Source organism: Electrophorus electricus, chromosome 1, assembly GCF_041902795.1.
Source record: "Electrophorus electricus isolate QZ-2024a chromosome 1, ASM4190279v1, whole genome shotgun sequence".
Taxonomy (NCBI): domain Eukaryota; kingdom Metazoa; phylum Chordata; class Actinopteri; order Gymnotiformes; family Gymnotidae; genus Electrophorus; species Electrophorus electricus.
The window spans coordinates 10,768,182-10,779,461 of NC_137497.1; the positions used below are offsets into that span (position 1 = coordinate 10,768,182).

An 11,280-nucleotide genomic window follows, 5' to 3' on the forward strand; every position below is an offset into this window, starting at 1 on the left:
TTTCTGGAAATAACCTCAACGGTTTGGAGAAAACACTTTCACATGGTACTGAGAAAGCAGGGGTGCACAAGTATCCCACAGCAAGCCTGTGGAGATTTGGATATATGCACCTCTGCCTCTCCCAGTACTGGAGGGGATCCTGTGTTCTGCTGATGTTCGGTTCTGCCAGGTCTGCACTTCAACTGTGGCATCAGCACTGACATTGTGTGTTCTTCTGGCCTCCATGAATGTGGCATCAAAATCACACCACAGTTTGTTTCCTGAGAAGCAAAACCAGATAATATGAATGAGGTCATAACTCTGAAATTGACTTTAATCCAATGCAAAAATATTAACCAGGTCTTTCAGCTACAGCATCTTGTGATGTTGAAGCTGCAGCTGGTATTGAATGTGACTGTCTAGACCCTATTACATTGGTACATTCAAAGGTGAGTTGTTTTATTCCTTCATCTGCCTTTTTTGGGATAAAGGATCCAAGTGATTTGTATCTTGGGTCTAGCAGCGTTCCCAGCGATATAATGCTCATGCTGTGTGGAGCTTTTCCCTAAGGAGCCTGATGAGGTCTCTCCCAGTTCACTAGCTACTGGGACCGTTGCCTTTGCTGCCTCTTCCTGGAGCATCTTTTCCACCATTTTCAATAATAGCACCACTTTGGAGCCAGATACCTTTTTCTCCTCTGACAGCACCACAGTGGCCGTGTGAAAAGGAGACAGTATAGACAGGAGCTCACAAACATTATTGTACTCATCAGAGGTCAGAGCAGGAATACCAGTTTGTAAGCCTGCCAGTGCTTACAGGCTCCCTGAGTTCTACTAATCGCTCCAGCATTTGAAAGCTGCTGTACCACCTTGTTTCAACCTCCTGAATCAGTTTCTTTTTTGGTTTTCCCATATGCTCTTGAACAAGGTCCAGCTTCTCCTTTAACAATAAAAACCTAAACGTTACATATGTAGCAATATAAAACAATGTGTAAACAAATGTGAAAATAATGTTACTAACTTTGACAGTTGTGCTGCTTCTAAAATAGCCCACCAGCTTCCTTGCCTTTGTAGGAATGGCAGACAGCACTGGGGTTAGTTCAAGAGCTTTTTTAACAACTATTTTCAGGGTGTAAGCAATGCAGAAGGCATGATGCAGCTTCAGCTGTTTACCACAGGCAATCATATCAGATGCGCCATCAGTAACTAGACATGTTACTTTGGATTTTATTTCCCATTCTTCCATAAGAGAGGATTTCACACAGGCCAAATTTTCAGCTGTGTGTGCCTGTGGGAATTTCACTACACCGAGTAATGTGGACTTCAGTCATGTGTTGTCATCTATAAAATGGCAGGTCACAGCCAAGTAGTTTGTCTGCTGTCACACTCACTGCAGGAACTTTCTGGACCTCAACTTTGGTCTTCTCTTTCTCTTGTTGATATTTGGTCTCAACCATGGCCTTTGCGGTCTAAAGGGAAGGAAGAAAATATTATTTTTTTAATACTACTCTCATAATTTATCCATGTCACCACACATACTTTCCTAGTTGGGAAAATATAGATTGGATCAAATTTTGCTACTAAATCCCTGAAGCCTTTATCCTCAACTGTGCTAAATGGCTGTGTGTCTCTAACAATCATGAAGACCAAAGCCTCATCCAGCTCTTCCTTTCTGGTCACTGCTTTGTAAAGATTAGATTACACTTTGTCATTTTTACACTTTGTAATCCAATCCAAACTGCAAATAACATGTAAGGTGCAGAGAATAATGCAGTATATAAATATATATATACACAGTATATACACATTATATTTTATATATATATATATATATATATATATATATATATATATATATATATATATATATATATATATATATATATGCATATTAATGTTAACAGTGAATAAAATTAAATTAGGTTATGGTTTAATTACAGTATTTGCATGTCAGAAGTCATTACATGAACATGTGCACATGTTTTGTTTTTATTTTTTGATGTGTGTGATGAATGTAGCATCGTGGTCAATGTCATTATTATCATGGTTGATTAACAAATATGAAAATTGGAAACCCATACCCACCTTGGCTGGATCCAACTCTATCCCCCTCATTATACATGACAAGTACAATAACACAGATGAGATGTTGTTGTTGTATCCCAGTGGTTTGGAATGGAAAAAAAAAATGCCTTGTGAATATTATAGTAGTAACACATTTCATTATTTACAGGCATATTATGTGCAATACCTTATTTGTAGAGATCTGCTCAAAGTGTTTCCATACAGGGAAAACCCTTTTCCTTTTAGCAGGCTCCATGAAAACAAGCTCATCAATGTCACAGGCAAATTGACAGAACACAAACATGCAAATTTTGCATGGATCCATTGCGCTTTATGTGTGTTCATAAATTGTGCCAACACTCGAAATGCTTCCTGAACCAGTGAGGTTTCAGGCAGCATCAGTGATGTCATTCATCCTTAAAGAAGCAAGCCTCGATACATGTTTCATAAAAGACTTCCTGGAGCTCTCGACACATGCTCCGAAGCCTCGGCACAGTAGGGGCCATCACTAGTATCTCACTTGGAGTGAGGAGTAGGAGTGAAGGGTGAGAGTGAGGAGTAGGAGTGTGGGGTGAGAGTGAGAGGTGAGAGTGAGGGATGAGAGTGAGTAGGAGTGAGGGGTGAGAGTGAGTAGGAGTGAGGGGTGAGAGTGAGGAGTAGGAGTGAGAGTGAGGGTTGACAGTGAGTAGGAATGAGGGGAGAGAGTGAGGGGTGAGATTGAGGAGGGGGGTGAAAGTAAGGAGTAGGAGTGATGAGTGAGAGTGAGGTGTGAGAGTGAGTAGGAGTGATGGGTGAGTGAGGAGTAGGAGTGAGCAGTGATAGTGAGGGGTGAAAGTGGGTAGGTGTGAGGGGTGAGAGAGTAAGTAGGAGTGAGGGGTGAGAATGAGAAGTGAGAGTGAGGGGTGAGAGAGTAAATAGGAGTGAAGGGTGAGAATGAGGAGTAGAAGTGAGGGGTGTGAGCCACTCAAACTAGGTGGTGCACCATATTAAAAACATCAAGGAAGCATTAACAAGAGAGCCTGACATTCTACCCGACTCACATGAACATGTAGGGAATTCCACAGCAGATATTTAAAAAAATAAATGTTTTGTTTTAGTTGAGAGGAAATTCAACTATGAAATTTAAAACAAGCCTCGTAAGATGTTTATGGTCATCTCTGGGATTCCAGTAAAAGGACAAAACGTAGATAATGTAAAATCAGGCAAAAATTAAAATGTAATCACAACCTCAAAGACAGAAACCAAGAAAAGTGTCTTGTAATCTAATCTGGATTCACAATCGCATGAGATGAATTTCTCAGATGTGTTTTCTTCTTCTCTTTCCCCCTGGTTTGCTTTAGTCTGTTGTCCAGTTTGTGGACATAGTGCCCATCACTTGTGAAACAGAATGTATGTCATGAATAAATGTCTTGTTTGGTCCTTCCTATTGTCCGTCTCTATGGTTTCCTTTCTCATGTTTCACTTTTCCAGTCCTGTTCCAGTCCCTGTTTTGGTTTTCACTGTTCATGATTTGCACCTGCGCCTTGTTTAGTGTTCATTAGTTCAAGTATTTAAACCCTGTCTGGTTCCCTGTGTTTTTGCTGTTCATTGCGTGTGTTTGTGTGGAATGTATTGCATGTATTGCATGTATTGCATGTATTGCATGTATTGCATGTATTGCATGTATTGCATGTATTGCATGTATTGCATGTATTGCATGTATTGCATGTATTGCATGTGTGTAAGCTCGTCTTTGTTTCTAAGCCTCTGTTTATGTTAGCCTGTTTGATTCTAGCTGTTTTGTATTTCCTTAACTCCGTATGTTACTTCTTTCTGTTATAGCTGCTTTCCCTGTTTGCCTTCGTGTGCTTTTGGTTTGTGTTTCCTAGGCTTTGTTATCCTAGCCCTTGTTTTTGTTATGTATTCTAGGACCCTGGACTACTCTGACTACAACTCTGGATTTGCCCCTAAGAAATCTCGCTCTCCTCCGCACATGCGACCACCTCATTACCGCTCACCATTACAATAACCTGAACAATAAGGGGAACTCTTAAATAAAACATGTTGACAAATGGCAACTAAACTATTTAAACTATTCAAAGATACTACAGACAAAATTGTCTGTTTTTCCATGACTTGACAAAAGTATTTACAGTTGCATTAAATTACATCACAGGATCGCATAGTAATATTTCCATAAACATATTTACAGTACTGGGCAGATCCTCTTATAGTGATTGATACATATTCATCAATATGACAGCATGTGTCCTCTCTGAGGATCAAACCTTACTGTACCTGCTCTACCAGGTGAGCTTCAGGAGCGCTCTAATCATGTATACATACACTGATCTTTGACCCCTGAATGGGACAGAGAAAGGCAGTGCGGATCTGTGTGTGTGTGTGTGTGTATTTAAACATACAGAGTTATAATTATATGTGTATGTACGAGATTGGTCACTGTGACAAGATCAAGAGGGATTGTGGGATCAAATTCAATCAAATTCAATCAGGAAGTAACTAGTACAGTGATGGAGAACTGTTTAGAAATCAAACTAAAACAAATCTGGATCTTGTAGAGAGATATTGTTGTAAATGTAGAATAGAAATATATTCAGAGTTCAAAGTGAATGAACCAGTGGGGGGGGGGGTGTACACAACAACAACAACAACAACAACAACAACAACAACAACCACCACCCTGATCACCACCTGTGCTCCGTCATAACTATGATCACTGCTGAAGCTCCAGTCTGTCATATTAACACACAGCATAATTACTGCACCATCACTGACTACATTTACATATTAACACACAGCATAATTACTATACCATCACTGACTACATTTACATATTAACACACAGCATTACTGCACCATCACTGACTACATTTACATATTAACACACAGCATAATTACTGCACCATCACTGACTACATTTACATATTAACACACAGCATAATTACTGCACCATCACTGACTACATTTACATATTAACACACAGCATAATTACTGCACCATCACTGACTACATTTACATATTAACACACAGCATTACTGCACCATCACTGACTACATTTACATATTATCACACAGCATAATTACTGCACCATCACTGACTACATTTACATATTAACACACAGCATAATTACTGCACCATCACTGACTAAATTTACACATTAACACACAGCATAATTACTGCACCATCACTGACTACATTTACATATTAACACACAGCATAATTACTGCACCATTACTGACTACATTTACATATTAACACACAGCATAATTACTGCACTATCACTGACTACATTTACATATTAACACACAGCATAACTACTACACCATCACTGACTGCTACAGGGCCAGGCGTTAACACACACGTAGCGACAATGACCAACAAAGGGACACACGTGGACAGGGTTTAAATAGACACATTGACACTTAACAATAAACCCTGTGTACGTAATCCCGAAGTGGCGTGGTTACAAAACATTTATTCCCAGTACGTGTGGATCCCCCTGCACGTGGCAGGCCTCACCACGTGACTTATGGGTGAGTAGCAGTCTGTGACAATAACGCTCACAGAAATCAAGTATACACATGAAAAACTAAACAATTTCACCGTTTCTCCTTCAAACAACAAGAAGAAAGGAAATAAATATATACAGTACTTATACATACATACACATATAACATCATATGCACATTCCTTTCCCCACAGGGCTACATGTAGATAATGTTTATTAGTCTATTTTATGGTGGTGTGTAAGTGTGTCTAAAGGACAGCTTAGTTTCCTGATCTAATTAGTTGTGTGTTCATGATTAGGCAGGTCTGGCTATAAGGTTTTTGTTAACTAGAATTAATGAAGTTTCATTACTGAATCTATTTCAGCACCCAGTAATGTTTGTGGTTCACAGTGGTCATTTATATTTCATCTGTTTAACTCTCTCTTACATGACAATCACATATAAACAGTTAAAAACTGAGTGGCAGTGTGGAATGGGTGATGAATACAGTGGTAACCACAGAACTGCTCAGTAAATGACCTGTACAAATGTAAGTGAGCGGTAAGGAGGCAGACGCAAGTGTGGAGAAGAACGAGATTTATTACGGGCAAATCCAAAATCAGAATCGTTGTAGTCCAGGGTGATGGAGCCAACACGGAGAGTACGTGGATACATGAGCAAACAAATAAAACACACGAAGGCAAACAGGGGAAGCAGGCTATAACAAAGTCTAGGAAACACGAAGGCACGGAGTACAAACTTAAATACATGCATATACAGGCTTTCAAAAACATTCACCAAACGCAATGAAGCCTAACAACCACCATGAACACGCAAATGCCATGAACAACCAAGACAAGGGCAAGAAGACAGTGTTTAAATACATGAACTAAACGAGGGACAGGTGTGGAAAATCAAACGAGGGGCGGAGAAAATGAAACTACGGAATGGAACTAAAATACACAAGATGGAAAACACGGAACACAGAAGCTGGGAGGGACTAACCGTGACAACATGTTGCTATGGTAACTGGGTTTCTTTTTTTGGAGGGGAATTTATTGGTGTAGAATCATAGCTGAGGAATGGATCCTAGACCTCCGTACGAGACCTCACCATGTCAGTTGTTTATCATGAAGCACAGGGTGAAGTAGTGGTCGACCGATTCATTGGCCAATTAAATGTCTTTTTTATAATCAGCACTGGCATTCTTCTTTTCCTTCCTGCCGTCGACTGAGAAGGTTGGGTGGGGGGTGAGGGGTGGGTCTTCTTTATTTATTTTTTATTACCTGTGGAGATTTTTATTTAAAATAAGTGCCCTGCTGACAGAGTACAGATATACTTAAGCAAACAGTGCAGAAAATAACAGTGTTAAATGTTCATTTAAGTTCTCTATTGGTACCATTAAAAAATAGGAATTCAACAAACACTTGAATGGAAGGGCTGCTATACATGTGGAGATTTTGATTTAAGACAAAATTGAAGTGGTCTCTAATTTTTTTCTGGAGCTGTATATTGTCCAGTTAAAGCACTGCTTTCTTTTCAGCCAATAGGATGGACAATTTGTCAGTGTTCAATAGATGCTTAGAGTTGGGGTGGGTCGTCTCAAATTTTGTAAAGTAAATTGGTTGTGTTTGACTGAATGTTTCACATTCAGTGAGAAAGTGCAGATCTGTCTCTACAGTGTCATTTTTACACTGTTGACAGAGTCTCTGCTCTTCTGCAGACTGCATGACTTACATTGGCTGGTCTGGATGGGCAGGCTGTGTTCCCCAAGTCTGTACGTTGTCAACGTGTTTCTGTGTTTAATGTCATTCACTTTGTACAGGTAGTCTGCTACAGTGTACTGACATTTTAGGGTCAGATAACAGTGCATTTTGCTTTGAGCTTGTGTTTGTGTGGTCCAACGGGTTTTTTGTAGTGTTATCATTTGGTTTGGTCTGATTGTTTGTATTTCAGACTGGTCCTGGTCTGCTACAGTGTTAGTGTTTGTTAATGAACTCAGTGTCAGGGCCAGCTGTGTGAGGGGACCTGCTTTGTGAGGGGACCAGCTGTGTGAAGGGATTCTTTTCTCTGCTCAGATCTTGGCACTGCAGGGCTTTATAGTGGTACCAGTAGTAGTGACCATTTTTTTAAGTATAGCCACTATTCAATAATCCTTTTTTGAATTTGAAATAATTCAGCTGGGTGTTTGTTCCATTATGAGTAGCCCTCACACTTCACAACCATATAGCAGAATTGGTTGTATAATAGACTGGAATATTTTGAGCCAAATTTAAATTGGTATTTGAATGTGAATTTGACGTTTGATTGCATAGAATGCCCTTCTTGCTTTCTCTCTCAGTTGACTGGCTGCTGGATTGAAGTTTCCAGTTGAAATAATCTTTAATCCTGAGTAATTATAATTTGTACAGGTTTCTAGCATTTGTGTCCATAATGTGAAACTTGTGTGGTGTGTTTGCTTGAGATCTGGCTCTTTTTGGAAAATGATGCTTTTGGTCTTTTTCAGGAATTTTATACTTCTGTGTTTAATCATTTCATTTCAAATGCCATCAGACACACTTGCTTTTTTTTTGGTTTTAAGAATAGAAATTTGATTTCTAAGTTCCTGCTCAGTAATGGGTGAGTCCAAGGGATTCTAGAAGTCTTTTATTGGTAGTTCTAATATATTAAATTTTTCAGTTATATGCTTTTGTTCAGGTCTTGTATTTTTGAATAATTGATTGTAAAGAAATTTAATATGTGTTATCCAATATGTGTTTTGAAAAGCCAATTCTTCTTATTTAGATTTATTAAGAGTGTTCAAGAAATGTGTCTAAAAGTGTTTGAATTTCTTGAGAGTTGATAGCTTTCTGGAACTCCTCTGTGCTGTTTTGGGCCCATCTGTATCGTCTCCTGATATTAAACAGCTGACTGGTCAGTGTGGGTGCAGCACTGTTAGTCTCTGTCCTATTAATGAACACAGTGATTTGGCTGTGATCAGACAGAGAGGTTAGTAGCTTTACAGTGAATGTACTGAGAGAGTAAGGATCTAAATCTGTTATCATCACCTGAGAGAGAAAGGATCTAAATCTGTTATCATGTAAGCCACCGAATTGCCAAGAGGTGAGCAAAAGGTGGATCTCCCCAAAGAGTCCCCTCATAACCTACTGTTGACAATGTACAGACCCAGATTTTGTCAGAGCTGCAGGAGGTCTTTTCCATTCCTGTTTACCTGTGTGTCAGAATGATATCAGGAAAGAAACATTTCCTTGTATTAACAGCCCTGTGGACCTCGAGAAATGTGTACTTTGAAAATAATCAGAACATTCTTGTAAAATACAAAACATGCAAAAGGGGTTCGGGTGGAAGAAGACTTTCCAGATCTGGCAGGTTTTATACAGTCTTTTCAGTGTGTGAGAAGCAATTTATAGGAGGAAGGTTTTACTGATCTAAGCCTGCAACTTAACGATGACGGTAAGAAGACTGCTTAATTTTTGTGTCCCTTTTTTGTTTAGATTTAATGTTCATTTTCAAAATGAGTGTGTGTGGTGTGGCAACACTTAATGGGGCTGGGGATGTGAATAAAAGAACACAGTTTTTTCAGTTAATCAAATGTAAAGGAAATGATGTAGATTTTGCTCAAGTAACTCATAGTGATAGACAGAATGAAGCAGACTGGCTGAGAGAGTGAGAAGGTAAAGCCTTCCTTAGTCACAACAGCACCATGTCAGGGGGCGTGGCTGTGTCATGTCAGGGGGTGTGGCTGTGTCATGGCAGGGGGCGTGGCTGTGTCATGTCAGGGGGTGTGGCTGTGTCATGTCTGGGGGCGTGGCTCTGCCCCTTCCCAACAGCTGGGTTCCACAATTTGTAATGGAGGATATTGAGGCTCTTAAAGTAAAAAAGAAAAAAAAAAAATAGCCGACCTGCTTGGGGTAAAGGCACAGGGGGCTTTGGTGTGTTCTCCTTTTCAGAACGTGACACAGATGTACTCTCTGTCCAAGTTGGTTTAGAACATAAACATGGTCAGAGCAGATGGATACATGCCTTGAATTCTGGTACTGTACTCTGAGATCCTGTGGAGATTCGTAGAAGAGCAGCACAGTTCTAAACTAGGCTGTATACCAGTGACTATAGATCATACCAAGAGATGGAAAATATTTACTTAGATGCTTCTCCTCAGGTAGAAGAAGAGGCTGGAGAGAGAGAGAGAGAGAAAGAGAGAGAGAGAGAGAGAGAGAGAGAGAGAGAGAGAGAGAGAGAGAGAGAGCGAGAGAGAGAGAGAAACGAGAGGGAGGGCTGCATGGGACTACGGATGTAGGGAGAGAGAGGGAGGGGACCAGAACTCCAGATGGAGAAGTGGAGACTCTCTCCCTCCATTCAGAGTCTGTCACAGTGTGGCCCTCCTTGGCTCTCTCTCTCTCTCTCTCTCTCTCTCTCTATCTCTCCCTCCATCAGGAGTCTGGGTCCCCGTGTGACCCTCCCTCTCTCTCTCTCTCTCTCTCTCCCTCCCTCTCTCCCTCCATCAGCAGTCTGGGTCCCAGTGTGCATCTCCCTCTCTCTTGCCAAAGCTTTGATAAAGACATTAACACTAACAACAGATGACAACAACAATATTATAACCGCTTACAATATTAGTAACAACAACAATAATAATAGAACTACAACACACCCAATACCAATACCAATAATAATACCAATAATTATAATAATACCAATAATAATAATAATAATAATAATAATAATACCAATACCACTAATAATAATAATACCAATAACAATAATAATAATGATAATAATAACAATAACAATAACAACAATAACAACAACAATAATAATGTCTCTGTGTCTCTGGTATGTGACTTGGTCCCTCACTGTCCCTCAGACTGTGGCAGGAGTGAATGTACAGCGCTGCCAGTGTGCTGAACTCTTTATGTTCACCAACAACATACGGCAGCTTCTCCTCATCAGGGAGATTTTTAAACTCAGGGAATACGTGACTAATTTTCTTAAAGAATTTAGTTCTAATCTGTCTAAATGTTGTACATTCATTCAGAAAGTGCATCTTTGTCTGGGTCTTATAGTCCAGGCACTGCTGACACAGTCTCTGCTCTTCAGGTAAACAGCACTGTTTATGTCTGCTGGTCTCTATGGCCAGGCGGTGGTCACTGAGTCTGTACTTGGTCAGGGTGGACCTCAGTTTTGGATCAGACTGTTCTTAGGTAATCTACCACGCTGTACCTTTGATTTAGGGCCAGATAACATTTTGATTGAGTTTCCCAATAAGTGATGTTGTTTGTAATTCTGGTGATTCTGATTAGGTTTGCTGTTATTTTCTGGTCCTCAGCATGTGTAGCGTTAGTGTGTGTTAGTGTAGTGTTACTGTGTTAATGCTGAACTGTATTTCCGGACCAGCTGAGTGAGGGCACTGTTCTCTTTGCTCAGCTCTTGGTACTCCAGACCTTTAGAATGATATAAGTTTGGAATTTAACTGCCCTTGTTTCTGTCTTTATTATTAATAGATCTCTGCCCAGCTCTGCCCCGTATGCTTTGTTTGTGGTGTTCCTGTGCACCTTTAATGATGTTGCTCCACTTAAGAATACAATCATTAGGGACAAAAAATGAGTACCTTGGTATAATGAGCACATTCACAATTTAAATCAAAACACTCTCCTCACATGATGCAGAAAAGATGGTCCATGCATTTATTACATCAAGATTGGACTATTGTAATGCAATAATATCTGGCGGTAACATTAAGCACTCCAAATGGA

At 39.9% G+C, this 11,280-nt stretch overlaps 1 long non-coding RNA gene across 1 annotated transcript; it reads right to left on the reverse strand.

The window, feature by feature from the left end:
• Positions 1–203: 203 nt before the first annotated feature.
• On the reverse strand, positions 204–2,142 carry LOC145652037 (uncharacterized). Its single transcript, XR_014118216.1, has 3 exons — positions 2,064–2,142; positions 1,370–1,447; positions 204–260 (listed from the first exon to the last, which is right to left on the reverse strand). It is a non-coding gene; the product is annotated as an uncharacterized LOC145652037 (long non-coding RNA).
• Between the last annotated feature and the right edge of the window lie 9,138 nt (positions 2,143–11,280).